Here is a 24,159-nt window from a genome sequence, read left to right on the forward strand (position 1 = left end):
ACTTAGAGACACCACTAGGAAATTATGCCTATGGCCTCTAATTTGGCCTACGGTTTAGGACACAAAGGGAGGCGGTTGGCCTTAATTTTAGGATCAGTTGCAGTGAGCAAAATGAGAATGAATTCATCTGAACATCTAAAGGGATGATGGCAATATGCACACCTGTGCTCATGTGGATCCATTTGTAATTCTTCCATTGACATTCATATGACCGCCCCCCCCACCACCCCACTTTCAATTTCATGAGGATTTCATCAACAAGACCCAGGTTTGGGGCCAAAATGGTGAATGTTTTATAAATGATGAAATGGAATTTGGGAACCTGAGGATAAAAATCTCCTTTGCATAACCGTGACAGCTTACCTGAGGTTGGTTTCCTCTGCAAAGTGCCACTTCCTGAAAGAACGAGACTTGCTTCTATTGTGTAAACTTTTTAAACGCTTGAAGCTGTGATGAATGCCTCCTGTGTCTGGCTGCGTAGCAGGGTGGGTTTCTAGCCCATTGAATGACTCCCTTCACTGCTTCTCTCCTTTGGGCTTCAGCCTTCCCTTCATCCTGTGGGGACCCCTCTGGTTGCCAGTATACCAGAAGCACAAGTCCATACAAGAAGACACACATACCGTAAACCTCGCTCTTCCTACCTGTGCCAAGAAATCCTTCTGGTCTGAGTAAGACAATCTAGCATGTCGGGCTTAGACACCAACATCAGCTAGCAGTGTCCTAATAGGTGACATGTTCCCTAGGGATGCACAGTTGGAATAGACTTTAAAAGGCATCGCCCTCAGAAATCCGCGGGCCAGTGGCTACCATCTTTTGAAGGACCAGACCCACCAGACACACTCACAGGCTGTGTGGCCCCTGGTCTATCTGGGGTTATTTCCCTCATCAGCGCACATGCCCATTTTTGTCAGGACCATGAAAGGAGGCCGATGGGCAGGGCTTCTAGAAGGTCGAGGAGTTGCCAGGGTTTAAAACCCCTCAGGTCTCCTTCCAGTGGAAAAGCTGTTTCTGTTTGGGAGACAAAACTCTGATGCCACCCTCCCACTTCCCTGTGTCCTGACCCTGCTGTGAACATTCATCTCTGGGCTCTGCCCCCCAAACTGCACATGCGGCTCCCAGCCCCACCTGGGGGTCCCCACCCCAGCCTGGTAACCAGGCCAAGGATCCTGGCGTTCCTCATCCTCTGGAATGTCCCTTCATTCTGGTTAACTTGGCCTCAAGCCCTTGTGGTCGGAATGAGGCAGGAGTTGGCTTGTTGTCCTGGCAGAGACATAGTGGGGGGCGGTGGGGGAGGGGGTTGAGGTTCCTGTTGAGCCGTGGCTTTTGGCTTTCTTACCTGCTCCCAGGGAAGAGTGAGCTGCTCCCCAGGTGGCTCCGGGCCACCAGGGGAGTCCACGACCGACCAGAGGCAGCTCCTGGGGGACTCTGCTCTCACCGCTCAGCCTCCCCTTCCTGGGACCAAGAGCCTCAATAGGCATTTAAACTATAACATCTAATTATCTACTGTACATTATAAATCGGACTTTCTAGGGTAGTGGCTCAAATGATAACTTTCGCTAGTCCAAACACAACAACTTGAACAAGTCTTGAACAAACTGTGCAATTTCCCATTAGCTCAGAGGCTGATCTACGAAGCCTCCCCTGCCCTTCCCTGCTTTGCTCCCTCGCTGGGCTTGTAGTGCCGTAGCCTCCCTCCAAACGGCCGAAGCTAAGTGTACAGCTAGCTCATGGGGATAGTTTGGGGGTAACCTCAGCTTCTTCCTCTGAAACCATTCCCGACTTCCAGGGATTAATAGCCTGAGCGTTATTTGCCCACATGAATTAACCAACCAAGTGCCTGTCCCTTGCCTATTTCCCCGGTGGAGGGAAGCCTGCTTTTACTGTCTCTTTCTTCTTCTCTCACTCACTTCTCTGTTTTCTTAAGGACAGTGTCCTTTTGTTCTCACTGGGACTGTTCCTCCCCCTCTGCAGCCTCTTGTTTCTGTCCCAAAGCTTCTTTGCTGAGACATTCTCTTCCTTTGAGCCACAGCCCCCTCTCTGCCTCTTTGGCCCTTGGGGAGGTGTCTCCCCCTCCCACCCCCCGGCTGGGGGCTGCCGCAGGCTCTCTTCATCCCCCATACCACATGGGGTGCAGAGCCCCCTAAACCACGTCTCCTCCTAGAGTCTGAGACAGAAAGAAATGAGTCTTCCAAAGTCTGTATATCTAAATCCACGCCCACCTCGCTTTCCTACACACACAAAAATGCCACCATATCAGCCATCAAAAACAAAAGACAGAAAGAAAAGAAAACATTTGTTGTAACAGTGATAACGAAAGATAGCTCCTCTGAACTCTGCATTCCAGAATCCGGGATGTCAAGTTGACATTCATTAACTATCAGCCCGATTAATTCTGCTGAAGCAAGGACTCTGTCCTCCCTCTGCTCGTGCATGCCCCTAGCAAGGGAGCAAGAAAGACCCATCCAAAGGAAAGGAGTCCTCACGCCAAGCCCACTCGGCCATGTGAAAGGGTGATTCTCCCAAGTGAAAGCGTGATTCTGCAAGAACAGGGTGTTGGTCCCCATCTCAGCCTAGAGGGGGGATGTCCCCTCTTACTGCTCAATGATGTGCACTAGGACCGCATAACTTGGAAAGCTGCATAGTCGTCTCTGGAAGTGCAGACGGCCAGAGTGAAGGCAAGTACAAGCTAGTGAATCTGGTCTACCTTCGGGAAGGATGATCTGTTGACAATATGAGTGAATGAGGGAGATAGACTAGTTTTTCTTTCCGAGTGACTCCACCGTAAAAGAGCTATGGCTCCAAAGGGATGAGCTGTGGGTTCCTACGTGGGCTCATTTCTGCAGCCTGCAGATCTAGGGCCTGCTTTGGGGGGTGAGGACACCCCTCTCAAAAGCTACAGCAGAGCTGTTATCCCTAAAGAGGCTCCCGCAACAGGACCCGCCTTGACAAATGGCCCGCCAGACACGCTCACACAGCTGCAGAGGACAGAGACTTTACCAGCTTCCTTGGGAGACAGAATCTTTGTTTTGTATGCTCCCTTTGGGGTAGCATTTCGTAGCGAGTCAGGCATGCCTCAGCCATATTTAAGACATGAATTCATCACATTTGGTTGCTGAAAACAAAGGCCATGGTTTCCGTTGGCATGACCACTTCTAGGTCGCCCCTCAGTGAGCTGCATTCTGCACGGTAGAGGAGGGCGCAGGCAGGGGGTGGCAGGGGCAGACCCAGAGCAGCAGCCCACTTCTCAGGGAGAGCTAGGCACTCAGAGGCAGAGGCGCTACTCCAAGAAGGTCCCCAGGGACACTCCAGCTAATGCCTGGCTCCCATCTCCTGCTGCCCTGCCCGAGAGGACAGACCCTCCACTTTGCTTTTTTTTTTTTTTTTAAAGATTGTATTCGTTTATTTGTCAGAGACAGAGAGATTGAGAGAGAGATAGAGAGAGAGCGGACAAGCACAGGGAGCAGCAGGAAGAGGGAGAAGCAGGCTCCTTACTAAGCAAGGAGCCCTATGTGGGACTCGATCCCAGGACCCTGGGATCATGACCTGAGCTGAAGCCCGACACTTAGACCGACTGAGCCACCCAGACGTCCTCCTCCACTGAGCTTTAACGCAAGTTGCTTGGAAGTCAGATCTCCGTGCAAAGCCCAGATAACAGAACCGCCCAAAAGGGCAATAGGATTGATTTGTTTGGTTCAAGTAGGCCCACATGAGCCCTTGTATGGCAGCCCTATATTGGTTTGGGCATTTTCAGGTTACCTGAATTGAATCCAGTGAATACTGATGGAGTTGCAGAGAATACAGAAATGGATGTGTCCATCCTGGCCCAGAACAGGCTCCCACTCTTTCCTTTGTTGTTATGAACAAGGGAAAGGTGAGACATTTGGAATAATCAAAAACAAGGCTAGGGAAGGGTACTCACGCAGCCCTCCCAAGGGAGACGCTTTGTCTGTGTTTCAGGAGTTCATGGGACAGAACAGAGTATGGAAAGCCATCTTTGCTCAGAGCGGGGGGCAGAGCAGGTGGGAGCCAAGAGACTGGGTGGGAAGGGGTTTGAAGGATCTCCCGACTTAGGTGGGAGGCCCCTATTGTCCTGACTTGATGACTTTCCAAATATACTCTTCAAAACAGAAAACCTCCAAGCATTTCCTTCCTCTGCTTTCAGCCTGACCTGGGAACTCAAGGGACCCATGACAATATAGGGAAATAGGCATGCCACACAGACAGGGTGGGAGACAGAACCGGGTCCCTAACATGCTAACAAGGTCAGGGAGCTGGGTTGTGGTAAGGCCATTGGCAAGAGGAAAGTGTAATTTCAGATTATTGATAGTTGATATGAAAGCAGAGAAAGGAGGAAGGCAGGATGGAAGAAAGAAGAAAAGAGAGAGAGAATGGGAGAGAGGGAGGGAGAGAGAAAGGAAGGCGGGCAGGCAGGCAGGAAGGGAAAGGAAGAGGCATTTACTGAGTTTAAGGACAGCTAATGAACAATTTGGGTTTCTGACAATGATTTGCCCCTGGAGCCCCTCCATCCCTGCAGGAGGCAATGACTAATCTGGAACAGTTACAGAGTCATTCCTCAGCATCTCTAACTGTGCAGAAGTTTCCAAAAATATGTGCGGTTAGGATGGCCCACAATTTGAAAAGATTCTTCGGGGGGCCAAGAGTATTGCTGGCAGCCTGCGAAGGTCAGACGTTTTAGGAACATGTGTCCCAGCAGTCAAGGACCGTTGCAATGCTGTCCAACAAACCCTGGCTGTCCCAGAAAGCCCTGTCGTGACTCTCAAGCCCCATGTTAAAGCACCTTCTGAAACAGGTAGAAGACAGCCTTTCACTCGTGTTTTTAGGAGAGTATAAAGCCACATAAAATAGAGCTCATTGTCACACACTATCATCTCATACCACACTTGCACAATCGTTTTTATGGTATGGGAAATTTTAGGAATTTTTCAGGGATGGATGAACCATAAAAATAACTTGAAAAAGGATTAAATAATTTTGAATAACCCTTTAAGGTGAGAGGAGAGGCCATCCTCTGTTTCAGAGGTTAAGTAAAGAGGACACACCCAGGTGGTGTAAGGAGCGCCTGGGCTGGAGTCCTTCCCTCCCCTCCTGGCTGCCCGGACTCTTCCTAGCTAGACCACAGGATTTTCTTAAGGACCCTGATCAAAGTGGAAATAGCACTGAGAGGACCTGAGTGGCAGGGAGGGCGCCCTGGGGATTTAAAAGTTACGGTGCTGACTCGTAAAGTTAATTCACAAAGAATACTTGTGACTTCAGCATGGTTCAAAACCCACATTCTGAGAACTAAGTGGGCATGAGATGCTCCCATTTTAGGCGCTCCGGGAAGAACCAGCAGAGGTCACCCGGAAAAGCGCTTTCGGGGACTTTACCGGCACCAAACATGGTTCATTCAAAATAGGATTTTGCCAAGTTTGTGCAGACCTCGGGCATTTGCACTGCTTTTCAATGGGTTTTGGAAGAGCGGACAGAGGGAAAATAGAGTAAAACTGTTGGCAAACAGAGAAGCGACTGGGTTATTGCAGACAAGGGCAGACATCAGAGACAAAAGGATCTCAGAGGAGAAGCAAACGTTTCCAGGCACCCCATGAGAAATTGTTTTCATCTGCAACAGTCCAGCAACGTTTCCTAATCCACAACTGGCCTCCCAGCCTCCCAGAAATGCACCGCAGTGCGAACGGTTTCATTTCATTGGCCGTGAGGCTGCCAAAGTGAACCTTTCTTAAATGAGTTATCAAAGCCGCAATGGAAACTTGTATGAAATGCTCCAAATCAGCTTTCACCAGTGATGGTAAACTCAGAAAATCATGGAGTTGTTTGTGGATTTGGCTCGAAATCAGGCATGTTTTTGAGGTTTTGAACACGGTGCTATTTGCATCCATTAAATCAGTTTGTGAAAAAGAGAGACAAAGAAATGGGATATGGAAACTCCGAGTCTTAAGAAAGAGCCAAGATTTTCCCCCCTAACTAGGGTAAGGGGAGGCAGGCAGGGAGGGGAAGGAAAAGGGTTTGCTGATCCTGAAGGGCTGGACTTTTCCTGAAAGTCTTAACGGGCACAGGGGCAACGTTTGGGCACCTAAAAGAACAACGCTGTACCCAGACAAACTCCTCTGGTTTGCTCCAGGAGACGTGGGCACCAAGCTCAGGGGCCCAGGAAGTGAGCACCCTATCTGCAGGGTCATCTTTGATAGAAGTGTTCCCCCTCCATCCAGGCAAATCGTGCTTTTAGAAAAAAGTGAGCCCAGGTTGTCTGAGACAACTCACTGGGGTGGTGCTGTATCATGGGGAGGCGTGCACAGGCCTGCCCCCCACCCCGATCCCTTCCCGGGAGCAGAGCAATAACTCAGGGTTTACCGCCAGTTTTTATGATCTTAGATACTCACCCTCCAACCATTTGAGGCAATTAAGAATGTTTACCTCTGAATCAAGGGCAAATCATCCAACAGCTTCCTGCCCAGGGTTGAGTGGGCAGAACTGCCTGTGAGAAGTTCTGCTTCTGAAATGGGAGGAGGGCTGTAAAAGCCTCATTGAAATGGTCAGTTAGGGTAAGGGACATAGGGAGGTCGGAACTTCTGTCCCTATTTTCATGTGTTCCCTTTCTTCCCGGGTGTTGGTGAGGTCTCCTAGGACTCGCGAGGTGGCCAAGGTCAGGAGGAGACCCTGGCCTGACCTCCCCTTTGCCCCCCAGCTCCTCCACCACCAGGTCTGACCACACTTCTAGAAGCTCTGCCTTCCTCTCTGGGCTTCTCGGAGGAGAGAATTAAGTTTCAGCATTGGTAGCACGGAGACACGGGCTGCAAGGATTTGCCTTTTAAGTTTTCTATTTGGTGCTTCCCTCCCATGAAGTACAGGGCAGAGTAATACTTGGGATTGGATTTTAGAGTTCATTTCTACCTGTGCTTCCCTCTGGTGAACTACCTAGGAGAGTAAGTAATACTTATAATTGGATTTTAGAGTTCTGGAGCCCAGTCTGTGTTTAGTATATCTGTTTCCATTCCCTCATCATCCCTAGAAACTAACATTTTAGGTTTCTGATAAATTACTGAGTCCAGAGTTGGTATCCCTGGGGAGTATTTTACCTCAAAGCACTATTAGTGATCAGAATTACCTGCGGGGCTTGTTAAAACACAGGGAATGTTTTACTTTAATAAGTTTCTGGGTGATCCTGATGCTGCTGGTCCAGGACCACACTTAGAGAACCACCAGCCTATGCCATACAGCCATCCCTTTCTTTCCCTGCTTCCTAGCTACCCCATCCCTGAAACCGCCCCCCATAAGAGAGGAAGAAGTCAGGGTGGCGCTGGCTGGTGAGGGAATTACAGAATTGAAATTAACAAGAGAAGCTTGGATTACTTGAATTTCCTATCAGAGTTGCCTCTATGCCTTTCCCAGGAAATAGGATTTCTTAATTTCTGTGCCTCCATGAATCAACCTTTTACCCATAGCAGAGAATTCTTCTGTCAAAAAGACAATCTTTTATCTTTGGAATACAATCTCAACATTAACCCTTCCTTCTGATGAGAATTAAGTCTGTTTCCTTCCCTTTTTTATTGAGATATAGTGAACATATAATATTATGTTAGTTTCAGGTACACACCATGATGATTTGATCATCGTAGATATTGCTAAATGATCACCACAGTCAGTCTAGTTAACATCTATCACCGTTCCTTTTTTTTCTTGTGATGAGAACTTTTACGATTTACTCTCTTTGCCACTTTTAAATATACAATACCGATTTATTAACTACAGTCACCATGTTGTACATCATCTCCCCAGGACTTACTTATTTTATAACTGGAAAATTGTACCTTTTTTACCACCTTCATGTTTCCCTCTTATTCTGAATTCATCTCCCCTTTACCATCAAACAAAATACCATGGAATAAAAGCTCATATTTACTGAGGGCCTACTATGTGCAAGGACTTTACTAATACTGTTCAGTGATTTATAAGAGCCATCTCAAAGGATCTTCCCAAGAATTTTGCGAATTACATGTTATTCACCCATTTTACATACGAGTAGATTAAAGGTTAAGGAGATTTTGTGGTTGCCCAAGGTCACCTCAGTAAGTCCTAGGTAGGACAGGGATTCAAATCCAGACCTGATTCCAGAGATCAAGTTATATTGTCATAGGGTTCTATTTTCTATAATATTCTATCTGCTATATTACAAAATAGTCAATTACAAAATGAAAGACTTGCCATATATTAAACAAGTCTTCTGTGATGCATCCATTCATTACCTGTTTTTATTAAACACATACTGTGTGTCATGCTTTATAGTTTGGCCCTGCGAATACAATGGTATAAAAGACAGAACCTTTCAAAATACATTTTACCAGACTATCTTATAAAAATATTTTTTATTTTATTTTAAAGATTTTATGTATATTTTTATTTATTTGAGAGAGAAAGAACAGCGGGAGAGGGGAAAGCAGAGGGAGAGGGACAAACAGACTCCTGGCTGAGCAGGAGGAGCCCGTAATGGGGCTTGATCCCACGATCCAGAGATCAGGACCTGAGCTGAACTCAAGAACCCGACATTCAACCAAATGAGCTACCCAGATGCTCCTAAAAATTTGTGTTTTTAAAGATTTTCTTTATTTATTTGAGAGACAAAGAGAGAGCATGAGCGGGGGGGGGGGGGTCAGAGGAAGAGGGAGAGAAAGAATCCTCCAGCTGACTCCCCTCTGAGTGAGGAGCCCACAGGGGCTCCATCCCAGGACCCTGGGATCTTGACCTGAGCAGTGACCTGAGCAGAAAGCAGATGCTTAACCGACTGAGTTACCCAGGTGCCCCAAAATTTTAATTGTAAAATAGTTTGTCCTCGGGGCGCCTGGGTGGCTCAGTGGGTTAAAGCCTCTGCCTTCAGCTCAGGTCAGGATCCCAGGGTCCTGGGATAGAGCCCAGAATCGGAATCGGGCTCTCTGCTCGGCAAGGAGCCTGCTTCCTCCTCTCTCTCTGCCTGCCTCTCTGCCTACTTGTGATCTCTGTTTTTCAAATAAATAAATAAAATCTTAAAAAAAAATAGTTTGTCGTCTGATTCAAAGTCTTCCAAAAAGTACATCCATTCAGCTCAGAATTGTATTCCTCCTGCCTCTAGTCTAGAAAACTTCCTCGATTTTCTATAAAGTCAGTTTAACAAACTTTGTTTCTTATTTGTCCTGAAGGAGCATGTGTTGCTTTAATTTTTAAAATATTTTTATTTTTTGAATGAATGATACATAGCTCAAAATTTAAAAGAAACAAAAGGGTAGAGAGTAAAACTTAATCTCCCTTCCACTCCTGGCCCCCAGCTCCCCAGATCTCCCAGACGCAACTACTATTATATGTATACATTGTCTTCCTCCCTTCCTTTCTCAACACAAATCTTTGGTAACTATCTACTTTTTTTTTCCATGGACATAACTTGGAGATCATGCCAAATCAATAAATATAGTTACCTTCTCCTTTTTATAGCTGCATATAGAAATAACTCTAAAAGGTACCATATGATATTTAACTAGTCCCTGTTGATGAACATATAACACGCTCCAATATTTCGCTATGATTAAGAATTCCGCAAGGAGTGCCCTTGTATGTATATCAGTTTACACATGAGCAAGTCTATTTGTAAGATGATTTCCTGTAAGGGGAAGTGGCGGGTCAAAGTCGAATGGTATGTGCATTTGTAATTTAAAAAATATTCCATTCCAGAATTTTTCAAGCATTACAAAAGGAAAGAGACCAGTATAATGAACCCCCGCACGCCTGTCACTCAGCTTGCACATACCATTACTCCATGGCTGATACTATTTCGTAAATATATTGGCCCTATTCATTCCCCTCACCTCAAATTATTTTGCAGTGATTTCAAACAATGTTATCTTATTGGTAAATATTTTGGCACTATTTCTGAAAGCTAAGGGCTTTAAGAATATGTGTGTGCATGTGTGTGTGCGTACCATTTCATTATCACACCTCGAATAAATTCATAACAACTTATCAATGTCCTCTACTACCTTGTTAGTGTCATATTTCCCCAAACTGTCTCATGAGAATTTATTTCTGAAATAGTGTGTTCTTTGTTTCAGAATCTATTTAAGTCCATCTTATTCATTGCAGCTGGTGGAGTCTTTGGATTTTCCCCCGCAGCTCTCTCTCTGGGAGATCATTCTGTAACTTGCAAGTATACAGACAACAAATCCAGAGAACCGTCAGAGGGAAGAGGCTTATCTCCACACACTTTGCTCAAGATAGTGGCCTGCTTTGACTATCAGTGGGAGTACAGGTCTGGAACCCATACTTCTGTTCTTGGTGAGAACCTGTCAGGTTCAGGGAGGAATGGGGGGGTGACAGGGAAGGCTGGATTCCCCACATCCAGTTCTGACTGGGCTCACTGCTGTGGCCGGTCTCAGCCTTTTGGAAGGCAGTGGAGTGACTGGTGGGGTGAGGAGCATTTCCTGTCCTGGAAGCACCTGGCACGGCTTTGCCATCCCACACACTCCAGGTCAGATCTCAGCTGGAATAGTTAGTCTCAGGAGGCCTAGAGCCAATCTCTCTGAGCTGAAATGTCCTCACCTTAAAACTGAGTATTAATCCTTATCTTAAAGGAGTGAGAATCAAACGATATAATACGTAGAGCTAGTGTTCAATGAGTGTAGCTAATACGACTCTCCAGTCCTGTGATGCCATGATGGAGACCCACGGAGAGTCTCCAATACCCCCAGATACTGAGTGTCAACCCAGAGAAAACAATCAAACAGCTCTTCCTTCTCCGAGGCCCACCGATTGTTAAGTACAACATGCCTGCCCACGGTATCCTAGCGCTCTCTCTTGCTGTCGTCCGATCAGCTCATCTCTCCTCCGTCCCCAGTCCGCAGGGGAGCCTGGCCACCCACTCAAGAGCGAACATTTCTATCCTGGTGCCATCTGTCCCTACTAAGCGTGGATTTCAGGCACAGGGGCTGGGCTTTCAAGGCGGGAGGCACTCTCTCCAGCTCACCTTAGTTTCTCGCCCCGAAGGGAACAACAGAATCACTTAAACAGTCCCCCGGCCCCTGCCTAGTGGAACAAAGAGCCTGGCATTATCCATTCTTTCTGGCCATCTGCTCCGCTCATTTCGCTACGCAGAGGGGTCCTCGGGGTAAGGAGAAAAAGCCCACTGTGCAAATAGATCCCAGACGCGGGGCTCCCGCCGCTGCCAGACCCGATCAGCGGTGCGGGATCCGCACTCCAGCCCACCCCCCACCCCCCACCCCTTTTCAGGCTTTGGCTGGCGTCGCGTTCCCCGGACCCCCGGCGGAGAGTGCGGGCGTGGAGACCCCTGTCACTCCGCCCTGGCGTGGGGAGGCCCTGGCCCCCAACTCGGCCCTGTGAGCCCATGCCAGGCACCGAGCGCCGGTAACCCCTGCGCGTTAGAGACCCAGGGGGATCGGAGCCCAAAGCACACAAAGGGTCGGGGTCCTCGAGGGCCCGGGCCACCTGGAGGCCGACGGGCGCCCGCCCCCCGCGCCCCCACGCCGCTGCCCGCGCGCCGAGCCCGCGCAGCCGGCGTCTCGGAGGCGTGCGTCTCCTTATATGGTCAAATGACACGGCGGGGGTTCTCTCGGGCGGGAGCCGCCGCGCTCCACCCGGCCCGCCGCCCCGCCGCAACCCTGCGCCGCCGCCGCCGGACCCGGACGCCCGCCCGCCGCCCGCCCGGTCCCCAGAGCCCGCCCGCGCCGCGCGGTGAGTGCCCTCCGCCCGCGCCCCCCGCGGGAAGCCGACACCTCGGGGACCAGGGGAGAGCTAGCCGCGGAGACCCGGGGAGACTGGAGCCGAGACGTGGGAGAGACCCGGGAGAGGGGAGAGGAGATGCGGGGGAGACCCCGGGAAAGGGGGACGGAGCCGAGGGGCGACCGGGACGGAGGGGAATAGAACCGTGGGGACACCTGGGAGGGGGAGCCAGGCCTTGGAGGCGACCCGGAGACCGGGGAGACCCGGGAGAGGGAAGCTGAACCTTTGGAGAGATTCGGGGAGAGGGGAGCGAAGCTGCGGGGTGACCCGGGCAAGGGGGGTAGAACCCCGAGGACACCAGCGAGAACCTTGGGGATACCTAGGGAGAGGCGAGCGGAGCATCTCGGGAAACCCGGAGAAAAGCCTGATAGAGGGGAGCAGAAATGTAGGGACACCTGGGAGAGGGGAGTGTAGCTGCAGGGTGACTCCGGAAGAGGGGAACAGAACCGTGGGGATACCCAGGGAGAAGGGAAGACCCAGAGCCAAGGGGGAGACCCCTAGAAGGCGGGGGGGGGGGAGCCGAACTGATAGGACACCTGGGAGAGGGGAACTAGCCTTGGGGACACTCCGGGAGAAGGGAGCGGAGCCTTGGGAGTGAGCCGCGGGGAGGGGAGCCGAACCGAACCGTGTTGGGGAGAGCTCAGCTGGTGGGGGGGGAGGGAGGGGCGCTGTAAGTCAGGAGGGACACACCACCCCATGCCGGGAGAGAAGACCGAAGTCTGAGTCTTGGCCAGGCTGGTCACCTCGGGGTGGGAACAGGGTCACTGCCACCAACGGGAGAGCCCTGGGCAAAGGCTGGCCAAGGGTCCAAGCACGGGGAGGTGACCGCCCCTGTCCTCCCTGGGGGCCAGGACTTGGGAGTGTGTGAACACCCAGGTTGCCATCTGCCTGTGGGGGTGTCGGGGCATTTCCCTTGGGTCCAAAGATATGAGCTCCGCATGTGGCCTCAGGCGTTGACTGGTGTAGAACTTAAAAGACTGAACTATCAGATTTTAAAATTTGGGCTTATTTTAAAGGAGAGAAATTCTGATCTTCTTAAGTGATAGATGGGTGATATTTTACCATACCTGCAGTTTGGGGAAGAAAGTGTTAAGTGTCGTTTCCTATTTAAATCAAGAATCAGTCATGCTTCTTTTCAGATCCCAGTTTGGGTTTCCCTCGGAACTAGTCTAACCCAGGTTAAATGAAATGTATATGGCTGCCTTCCATGATGTGCGATGTGCGCCTATCGTGTGGACTCCCTTGCACTTTGGGAGGAAATAAATCACAGATGAGGCTTATGATCAGGAAAACTGTGTTCGAAACACAGGCCATATGCTTCTTGCAGCTTTGGCTAGCTCTGCCTACCTGTGTTTTGTAATAATATGTTAGAGGGGGAAAGCTCTGATGTCCTGAAGGTGATTTACACCAAGCCACATCTGAGGCAAGTACAGGGGTTTCTACTCTGACTCTTAAACTTCCATAGAACCAAATGCAATGAAGAACAGTTCATTGTGCATTTTTGTAAAATTTTTTCAGTGTTTTCCTCTGAATTTGCTCACTCTGAATTTTTAAGGATGATCAATTGATACATTTGACCCTTGAACAACATTGGGTTTAGGGATACCCACCGCCCCCCACCCTGCGCAGTTGGAAATCCTAGTATAAGTCTTTACTCCCCAGATATGTAATCACTGTTGACAGGAAGCCTTACTGATCGCATAAAGTTAATCAAGACATATTTTATGTTATATGTATTGGACACTGTATTCTTACAATAGAGAAAAGAAAGCGTTATTCAGAAAATCATAAAATACATTCATCACAGTGATGTATTTATGTAAAAAAAAATTTACATGTAAGTGGACCTGCACAGTTCAAACCCGAGTTGTTGGAGGGCCAACTGTATACAGAACTGGGTTTCCACAGTGCTTATTATCATGCCGTGCTTTAAAATGCTTTTTACACTGCAGCATATTAATAACAGCTGAATCGGCTTCTTATAGACCAGGCACTGTTTGGGGCACTTACATTCACAGTCTCATTTAATCCTCACAAATACTCTATGAGACAGTTGTGAGAGGCTAGTGGGCATGCGTGCCTGGAGCAAGGATGCCTGACGTCACATTCCTCCACGTCTAGCTGTGCAGCCTGAACTCAGTCACCTGATCTCCGGGTACCTGCGTTTCAGTTGGGAAACAGGGAGGTATCATGGCTTGCTTGAAGGGTTGTCATCAAGCCTGCATGTCATAAGTAGTATACATATTGATACCATCCTTGTCTTTGCAGAGAAACTGAAGCAAAACAAAAGTAACTTTTGTTCAAGGTTTCCCAGCCAGTAAATGGCAGCTTGACTGGAGAGCCTCAGTGCTGATCACTAAAATACTGGGGACATAACTGAATATTTCACAGAGGCCTTCTGCTGCATATTTTGACCCACAATTGCTTGTTGAACCTCCTCTGGTATGGAAAGAGTTTGTCTGAGTTTGTCTGAGTTGCAGACAAACAAAGCCCTATAGGATATCGGAAAATAATTAGGCTCTAGGTCTGGAGGCCTGGGGTCTCCCCCCACCGCCCCCAAGATTTATTTATTTATTTATTAGAGAGAGAATGAGGGGAGGGAGGGACAAAAGGAAATGGAAAGAATCTCAAGCAGATTCCCTGCTGAGCCAGGAGCCTGACATGGGGCTGATCTCATGACCCATGAGATCATGACCTAAGCTGAAATCAAGAGTCGGATGTTTAACTGACTGAGCCCCCAGGTGCCCTACGAGGCCTGGGTTCTATCCCTGTTCTGCATTTAAGGATGCACTACCCAGCCTCTAGGGCTAGGGCAGCTTCATTTGTCAATAAGGGGGCTGGAGTAGGTAAGCTTCACTCTGCCTCAGAGGCCAGGAGATACGAAGTTCCTTGAGCTTGAGTGAACAGGTAGAGCTATTTGGATACTTTCCGTGTAGTTTTCTTAAGAGAATTCCATCAAAGCCCATTGATCCTGTGGAATTATACTGAGAAGCCACTTCTTGAACACAACCACCTTGAGCAAATGCCCAGGATCATCTCTTGATGACCAAGAGCCTGGTCTTCCAGGAGACCATGCAGGCATTGTGACTTTGGGGTGAGTCACTAGTCACCTCTATTATCTTGAACTGTGGATTTCGACTTTGGCCCCTGTGATTGTTAATTTTATGTCAACTTAACTGGGCTGCAGGATGTCTAGACAATTGCTCAGATATTACTTCTGGGTATATCTGTGAGAGGGTTTCTGGATGACAAAACATCTGAATCTGTAGACTGAGTGAAGCAGATTGCACTTTCCAATATGGGTGGGCCTCATCCAATCAGTTGAAGTTCTGACCATAAAGGCCGAGCAAGGGGGAGTTCCTCTTTCCTGAAAGTTGGGCTGAGATATCAGCCTTTAACAGCCTTCAGCCTCAGACTGAAAAGGAAAACTAAGTAAGAGGGCACTCCCCCAGGCTGACTGCAGAGCAGGGACATCGGTCCTTTCCAGCCTTTGAACTCGAACTGAAACTCAGCTCTTCTTGGGTCTTGGGCCTGCTGGCTTTTGAACTGCTAATTTACAGTATTGGCTCTTCCGGTTCTCCGACCTTCTGCAGATCTGGGGACTTCTTAGCTTCCATAAGAGTGTGAACCAATGCCTTGTGATAAATCTCTCTCTCTCTCTCTCTCTACATATATATATATGTATGTGTGTATATATGTATACATATGTATATATCCTGTTGGTTCTATTTTCTCTGGAGGACTTGACTAATACAGTTCTCTAATAACCTCGCTTGAAAATTCTCCTACCAACAGGGCACGTGGGTGGCTCAGTCAGTTAAGTGCCTGACTCTTGGTTTTGTCTCAGGTCATGATTTCAGGGTCATGAATTTGAGCCCCGTGTCCGACTCTGCTCTCAGCATGGATTCTGCTTGCGATTCTCTGACTCTGCCCAACCCCGCTCACTTACTCTCTCTCTCTCTCTCTCTCTCTTTCTCTCAAATAAATAAATAAATAAAATCTTTTAAAAGAAATTCTCCCACCAGCAATCAGTCTTGCCTTTTGAAGATGCCATGACTGCTTTGCCACTGGTGGTATTGCCTTTCCTTTTAAGTTTAAGAGATACAGCTGCCTTCCTAGAGATCTACTGAGAGGTCTGGGGCAGCATCTGGTGTCTCTGCCATCAGTTCCGTTGTCCTGAGTGGTTCTCACACCAAGTCTGAACTTGAACGTCCTGTATCATCACACTCGTCCTTGGCCCTCGTACACTGTGCATTTACTTCCCTGAGTCAGTCTGTGGCTTAAAGAGCCTCAGGCTGTGGTACTAAAGTGAGTTAAAGCCTCACTAAAGTGAGGCAGGTGATGTCTGTGCCAGTGAGAGAAGCAGCTGCCTTGTTTTTATGGGTAAAGAAAATGAATGTCACAGGGGATCCTTGAAGTCTGGAGATACTTAGTTTTCTAATCAAAAAGAAAATGGATCTGTCCATGCTCGATGATACAACTTTTGGAACCACAGACAATTAGCGAGTCAATGAAGAAGGAAGCCAGGGATGTGCAAGATGGTCCTGACAGGATCCCAAAGCAGCACGCTAAAGCAACACCATGAAGCAACATGACCGAGAGAGAGAAGGGGCCAGTCCCTCAGGGATGCTGGGCGTCACCATAGGAAGAGGCCAGTTGGGGCTCTTGATGGAAGGCCAGGCAGACAGAAAGTAAACAATGAGCTGCCTTTCAGAGACTGGGGGAGACTGCTGAGAGAGAGTGAGCTGATTTCATTTTGTTCCTGTGGAAACAAAGCATAAATAATGTGTTCCCATGTTCCCAGGAAGGTGGTGGGTAGAGCTATGCGGGGGGGGTGGCTTCGCTAAAGCCCCCACACAGGTGAGTTATCAGCATGAGTCAGCCCGCCATGCTAGCCCGCATAATTATACTTATCTTGCGTTGACTGAGTTGACATGTTTTGAGATTAAATGACAAGAGAGTCTCTTAAAGGTGATTGAAATTCTTTGGAGCTAGAACTATTCTGGAATCCTTTTAGAAATCCTATGTTTTTTCCTAGTCTCCCAGGGCCTAGAACAATATGCAGAGAATAGTGGTTACTCAATACCTTCTTACTGACTGGTTTTAAAAGCCTATAGGACATCAAACCAACATCATCATTCTTGTATTCATGGGCTTAAGGTGGGAAACCTTACATTTATTATTTTCCCATTTCTTGTCACTATTCAGTGTTCCAAAGATAATTTGGAAGATAGCGGTTTACATTAGTCAAGCATTGTCTCTTATACAGAACATTCCTTTTTTTTTTTAAAGATCTATTTATTTATTTTAGAAAGGGGGGGCGCTCAAGCAGGGTGGGGGGCAGAAGGAGAGGGAGAGAGAGAATCCCTGAGCAGACTCCCTGCTGAGAGCATAGCCCAGCGATGATGCTGTGGCTGCATCCCGGAACCCGGAGATCATGACCTCAGCCGAAATCAAGAGCAGGTGGCCCAACTAACCGAGCCACCCAGGCGCCCCTCACAAAGAATGTTTCATAAAACCATCAGAGACAAATCAAGACTTTTTTTTTTTAAGGTTTTGAAGGTTACCTGTTTTTCTGCATCAGATTATGAAACATCCCGGACTCCTGCCCATGTACTCGGTAAAGGCTCATAAATCAATCCAGAAGTTTAACAGTAGTAGGCCTAGCCAATCTTGCACCTTACCAAACACCAAAAAATCAACTTCTAGGGGCACCTGCGTGGCTCAGTCTGTTAAGCATCTGCCTTTGGCCTAGATCATGATCTCAGGGTCCTGGGATCGAGCTCTGTGTTGGGCTCCCTACTCAGCAGGGAGCCTGCCTCTCCTTGCTCCCTCTGCCTCTTCCCCCACTCATACTCTCTCTCTCTCTCTCTCAAATAAATAAATAATTTTTTTAAAAATCCATTTCGAATTGATTCTAAGTGCATACCTATATTTTTTCAAATAGCAAACTCCTTGAACTTGCACCTCTCTTTCATTCACTGGAATTTTTGTTTAAAAGAAACAGTTGAGCTAGACTAATGGAGTGTTAGTGGTGAGCCGTGTGTGTGTGTGTGTGTGTGTGTGTGTCCATACTTCTCTGCGCAGGAAAGCAAAGTGTGCAGGGTGCTCTCTGGTGACAGTCACAGAGGGGAGAGCCCAAGCACTGAGACAGAGGGTCTTGGACGTCTAGGCAAGCTGTGTCCACGCAGGGCCTGTCCCAAATACCTGGAGCCTGTGTCAGAGGCTCTAGCTCGTTCTTCGCAGAGATGCTTGGAAGCATCTGCCTGGTTTTTGCTCCTTGGGCTGACCAGGCCTCTCGTGGACAGTGCAACTGTGTGATCCCCAGGGTGCAGAGTCCAAACACAATAAGAGAGAGTCTACCTGCTATGGAAGCAGCAGTTTATCTGGAAGAGGGAAGAGGCCAGAGACACAGGAGAAGGAATGAAGCTCGGGGTCTGTTACATGAGGAATCTGCAGAAGGTCGGACGCCAAACCACATTACGTTGCGGGTTTGGTATGCAGAGGGGACGGTGCCCGTAAAACATGCCTCGTTTTCATTTTTGATTTTTGCCCACATGTTTGTACTCCTCCTCCATTTGTCCGTTCATTCCCCCAAGTATTTGTCAAGCGGCTGACCCTGTGTTTGTCAGTGGGTGGCGAGGCCACAGCAATGTGCCCACCTTCACAGGGCTTCTGGTTCTGTGGGGGACACAGGCGGTCGCCGTGTCTCATTGTGTTGTGAAAATGTTGCCTTTTTATTTTTTATCTATTTTTTTTAAGATTTTATGTATTTATTTGACAGAGAGAGAAAGATCACAAGTAGGCAGAGAAGCGGGGGTGGGGGGGGGGAAGAGCAGGATCCCCGCTGAGCAGGGAGCCCAATGTGGGGCTCTATCCCAGGACCCTGAGATTATGACCTGAGCCGAAGGCAGAGGCTTAACCCACTGAGCCACCGAGGCGCCCCAACCTTGCCTTTTTAAATACATTCTTTGAAAGAGCCCACGTGCAGCGTGCTGATTTTCTGAATTCTCTCCGAAAAGTCCTGACTATTGATAAGCAATGGAATTTTCCACCTGGGTCATTTATTTATTTTTAAAGATTTTTATTTATTTATTTGGCAGATTGAGAGAGAGTGAGCACAAGTGGGAGGAAAGGCAAAGGAAGGCAAAGGAAGGCAAAGGAAGAGGGAGAAGCAGGCTCCTTGCCAAGCAAGGAGCCCGATGTGGAGTTCAATCCAGGACCCTGGGATCATGACCTGAGCTGAAGGCAGATGCTCAACCCACTGAGCCACCAGGTGCCCCTCATGGGGGTCATTTAAAGATGGTTGTGGTTTGGGGCACCTGGGTGGTTCAGTGGGTTAAAGCCTCTGCCTTCGGCTCAGGTCATGATCCTAGGGTCCTGGGATCCCCCTGCATCAGGCTCCCTGCTCTGCAGGGAGCCTGCTTCCCCCTCTCTCTCTGCCTGCCTCTCTGCCTACTTGTGATCTCTCTCTGTCAAATAAATAAATAAAATCTTAAAAAAAAAAAAGATGGTTGTGGTTTCAGCAGACTGACTGACGGATTCTGCCGCTTGAGTTGTGGGAAGGAGTTGGGAATATTTGCAGATTTCTCTTTAAGAGCTGACTACGTTAGAAATGGCTTGTAAAGCAGGGTTGATACAGAGAAATACTTGCATCTTGAGGAGAAGGAGGAGAAAATGGCCTCTCTGGGGTCAGATCAAAGTCAGTATCTGAATAAAGGGAGCTTAAGGGAGACCTCTTTTGCAACTCTGGCCTCTTTAGGCAAACCCCTGGGGCCCACCAGGCTTCCCTCTGGGAAGGACAGGGCAGGTACCTCACAGTCATGGGCTGGCCAGCTTGCTAGCCTCCTCCCTGTATACCAAGACATCTCTCCATCTCTTGGGTTTAAAAAGAAAGAAAGGAAGGAAGGAAGGGAGGGAGGGAAAATGCATGAGCTTCCTGGCTCTTTAGTGTCCTTGTGTCTTTCTACCTTCTTTACCCTCCTTTCTTTCTCCTGCCTCTTCCCATCTCAACTCCTTCCTCTCTCCTTCCTCCTCCCCTTCTCTGTGTTTCTCTTCCGTGTTCCCAGCTCTGATACTTCCTCCCTCTCGAAATTTGTTTCGCGGTTTTTAAATCTGCAGAGATAAAAATAACCGTCATTTATAAGCCTGAGGACTTAAAATAATAGTAATGTCTGTAGGTGAGCCTGTGCATCACAGCTCCAGGGCTCAGGGAGCCTTTCTTTTCCTACCTGCCCCAAAGCTGGGCCCGCAGGAGACCCTGAGAGACTGGCACCTCCCTACCTGCAGCCCAGTCCTCAGTGCCCAACCCCCAGCCCCTCACCTCCCACCCCCCACCCCACACCTCCACTCCCCCACCCCTAAACTTCCCCCACCCTCCCACCCCCCCACCCCCTCTCATCTCACCCAGACCGGAGCCAAGCCTGTCCCCTACCAACCAGCTTTGTCAAATATCCTGCTCGCTCAGAGCCGAAGGGGGAATGACATCAGAGAGTGAGTTAGCCCTGTGCAGGGAGCTGGGGGAGGAGAATTCCTGGACGCAGTCATTTGGAGCCAGTTCAAGGAAATAGCAAGTCAGCAGCCACGCCTCGTCCTCAGGTGGCTCCTTGCCCGAGGACGCCTTCTCGAAGCCCTTCTGGGTCCCAGGTGATGGCCAGTGATGGCCAGGAGCCAGGTCTAACCTGAGAGGAGGAGGCAGAGCTTCGGACGCGGGAGACCATAGCACTCGAGTAGGTTAAAAGAGAATCTTTACAGAGCCAAGATGTCCGATTTTTATTGAAAGAAATGACTCAGACGTAGACCCCGACACCCTGGAAAGACCCTGAGTTTTGTCTTCCTCACCTCCACATGGCAAAACTGGAACTTCACCCAGTAGACTCTCAGCTGAGCCTCATGATGACACCCACCGCCTACAGGGCAGAGCCAAGTCCACGGTCAAGAGTACAGGCCCTCTTTTTTTTTTTACTTTGACTACCTTCTCAGCTTCCCGGGCTCGTCTTCCTCTGCTCGTCATCAGGCCTCTGCCGTCTGCCCGCTGGCCCGCAGTTTCGCCTGGCTTATCCTTGTCCAGCACAGGCAGACACCTCCAGGGAGCCTGCCCTGCCTTCCCATAGGACCCTCTGTGTCTCTCCCCCACTGCCCAGAGTGTGGAGCTTTATAAGTTATCTGATACACCGCTGACCCCTTGAGCAACAGGGGCTTGAACCATGCGGGTCCACTTACACACAGATTTTTTTTTCCAGTAAACATAGTACCCTAGAGTAAATGTATTTTCTTTTCCTTTCCTTTTTTCCTTAGATTTTTCTAAATGATATTTTCTTTTCTCTAGCTTTATTATGAGAAAACAGTGTATAATACACATAATATACAAGTACGTGTTCATCGACTATCTGTGTTTTTAGCAAGACTTCTGGTCAACAGCAGGCTATTAGCACTTAGGTTTTGGGGGAGTCCAAAGTTACACGTGGGTTTTGGACGGCTTAGATGCTGGTCTTTCAAGGGTCAACTGGGTGTCTGTCTTCCTCCTAGACCGTGTTCATCTTTGTATCGCCAGCACTTTGTGCACCATCTGACACACAACTGATGCTTCTGGAATGAATAAATAATCCGGTGTTCTATAGGATTAAAAAAGGCTAAGTTGTGGGGACCTTCTAATGTAGCACTATAGGTAGTTTTTTCCCATTAAAAAAAAATCTTAAGATCGATAGTTTATGTTTAAATACACACTTTTTGAAAAAGGAATATTCTGTTTGGTAGCATCTACTTAAGGGAGACTTGGTGTTACATACTTTGTGATAGAAGAGAAGGGAAACCCTTCGTTTTTCTTTTTAGCTTTTGGTCTACTTCTTTTGACTCTCAGGGTCTGTGCTTCGTAAAGTCTCTGGGAATCCGGAAGAGGACCTTCTCCGATCAAGCGTATTCTGCTCTGTTCCTCCTCAGGAACAGGTGCTCATTTTACACCTTAACCCTTTGGTTTGGCAGGAGTGCTCTCCTAGTCCTTAGAGTTGCCATGACTTCTTGGAGAAGACAAGGAACCAGATGGGGGAGAGAGCCACCGTCATGAGAATCTCATTCAGCTCCTCTGGACAGGTGGCTGTCACCTAGTCCTGTCAGGGCTGATGACATTGATTCCCCAGAGAGACTCCGTCATACTTTGACCAGCCGCAGAGCCTTCCTTGTTCTCAGAGTTTACTCCCTTAGATTATTTCTGTCCCAGCCCCGTGGAACAAGGAGGTAGAAAACACATGTATGCTGGGTACATGAGCAACATCGTGATCATGACGTTGATGGAAAAAGTTCCCCGTTTCACTGGTTCGAGAACATAGAAATGGTCTCTGAAGAGATGACCTTGTACAGTCTGTATCCTTCCCCTAGCAGGATTTGCGCTTTGTCCGGGTCTCCACGGAACCGCTTGTTAGATCTCGGGTTTGTGTTCTCTAAATAAGATGACTTTTGGGGGAATGCTCATGTGGATCTTCTTTTTTCACTAATATTCTTGGGCTCTGCTTTCTCCATCCATAAAATGAGGCGGTTGTCATGGATAATCTTGGGAATGGTTTCCAGCTTTTAAAATTCTACTTTATAGTTCTGTCTCCTTTTGTTAGTCATAATTCAAATTCTCAAATCATTATTCATACATTTTTATGAGAAGAACAGGCAATCAGCGTCTTGTTCCCCAACAGGTAAATGGCGATCTTTATGGGAAAAATATATATGGTGGAAAGACAGCTCTCGATTGTGATGACATAAACAATTGCCACTTTCAAGGGCCAATAACTAGGGAATTACAGGAAAACATTTGCATCTTCCGACAATATAGCTGCAGCAACCCAAGATATTTATTGGGTACAAAGGATATTTGTACAAAGGATATTTATACATTGGGTTTCAGAAGGATAATTCAAATGCACAAGAGCCTCATCTTGTAATGTTATCACAAGAATATCCAGACAATGTTTTCTTTAACTCCGGGAAGAGCAATTTAGAAGGCCGGATCCTGCCACATGGGTCCAGCTGCATGTTTAACACTCTTGGAAAAGAAAAAAATTGTTCTGTAAACACAGAAATCACCAAGTACCGAAGCCTGAAGGATGTTTCTTTCTTTGCTTACCGTTGTCAGGACCTTGTATACACAAGAGCACACAATTAATAAACACTATCAAATTTGCTGTTGTCATAAACTAGGCAGCCATACTTTATTTGCACCATGGGCTATCCTGGAATTCACTCTTAAATGGTTTGAAAGCACTGAACATCGAACCGAGTGTAATTAGAGTTCTCGAAACATGGCTCAGAGTTACAGAGTCAATGTCCCTAGTTAACAAGTTCTAAAAATTTTCACTTTTAGCAAATGAAATACTGCCACTTGAGAACATATTCCTGAAGAAGACTGAGTCCGTGTTTTCAGCACTGCGGAGGCACGTTTCCACACCAGGTACGCCCACGGTGGCCTCGTTTTTTCCACCAGTTCCAGCACGTTTCAGTGGCCTCGTTTTTTCCACCAGTTCCAGCACGTTTGTATGGGGACAGCACCTGAGACCGAGAAGCTCCTCCCCCTTCCCTTCACCTCCTTCTCATATCCCCTCCCCCACCCAGCTGGTGCACACTCCATGCGCACCCTGGAAAAAATGCAGGGTGACTGGCACGGAGATGCATTCCTGTTCCTCTCTGAAAGGCTTGAGGTGTTGCCTCAAGAGCCATTGACCATGGTCACTGCATTTCCCCCTATGTGATAATCTCTGTTCTTGGAAGCCAGCCTTCCCCTTTATCCTGTATCTGGACACCTGGGCAGCTGAAGGGTCATCTTTTCATAGAGAAGAAGTGACCCGCCCCCAGGGACATACAGCAGTTTTTCAGTGCAAGTGTAGGTTGCACTTCCCAATGTCACATCAAGGTCAAGGGTAATGTTCTTTTGGCCTCTCAGGTTTACCAACTCCAATATCCCCTCCCTCTGGACACTGTGGTTTTTTTACTCTTCAAACTTATGCATCATAAAGGGGAGCTCATGGAAAATCTTTTTATAGAAATGAACATATTGTTTCTATCCCGGCCTTTCTATTTTGGGGATAGGGAGAAAGGGAAGATGTAAGGCAGGGTCACATGTTTGAAGAAGACACACAGCCCTGCCAGGATGAGAGCTCTGGTGCTGGTTCTCCCTGTATCCAAAGTCCACATAGCTTTTTGTGACACTGTCAACAACAACCAGGCAGGGGATGGACTTTTAAGGAAGTAAAATGCACACAAACCACAAAACTGCCCCCAGGCTAAAAAAAAAATTTTTGTAGGTATCACTGAAAAATCACAGCTAATGAAAGGGTGAGTTTCAGTTCTTCACCCAGAGGGGATCCTACCCCTTGGCTAAAGATGACAGCAGACAGCAGGACA

At 48.1% G+C, this 24,159-nt stretch overlaps 1 protein-coding gene across 1 annotated transcript in view; it reads left to right on the plus strand.

The window, feature by feature from the left end:
• Positions 1–24,159, plus strand: part of FHL2 (four and a half LIM domains 2) — a 67,123-nt gene that overhangs the window by 19,953 nt on the left and 23,011 nt on the right. The window contains exon 2 of the mRNA XM_080813111.1: positions 23,123–23,209. The gene's annotated coding sequence lies outside the window, so the exon portion shown is untranslated. The remainder of the gene's footprint in view (positions 1–23,122; positions 23,210–24,159) is intronic.

The sequence above is a fragment of the Martes martes genome (genome assembly GCF_963455335.1).
Source record: "Martes martes genome assembly, chromosome: 9".
In the NCBI taxonomy this organism is placed as follows: domain Eukaryota; kingdom Metazoa; phylum Chordata; class Mammalia; order Carnivora; family Mustelidae; genus Martes; species Martes martes.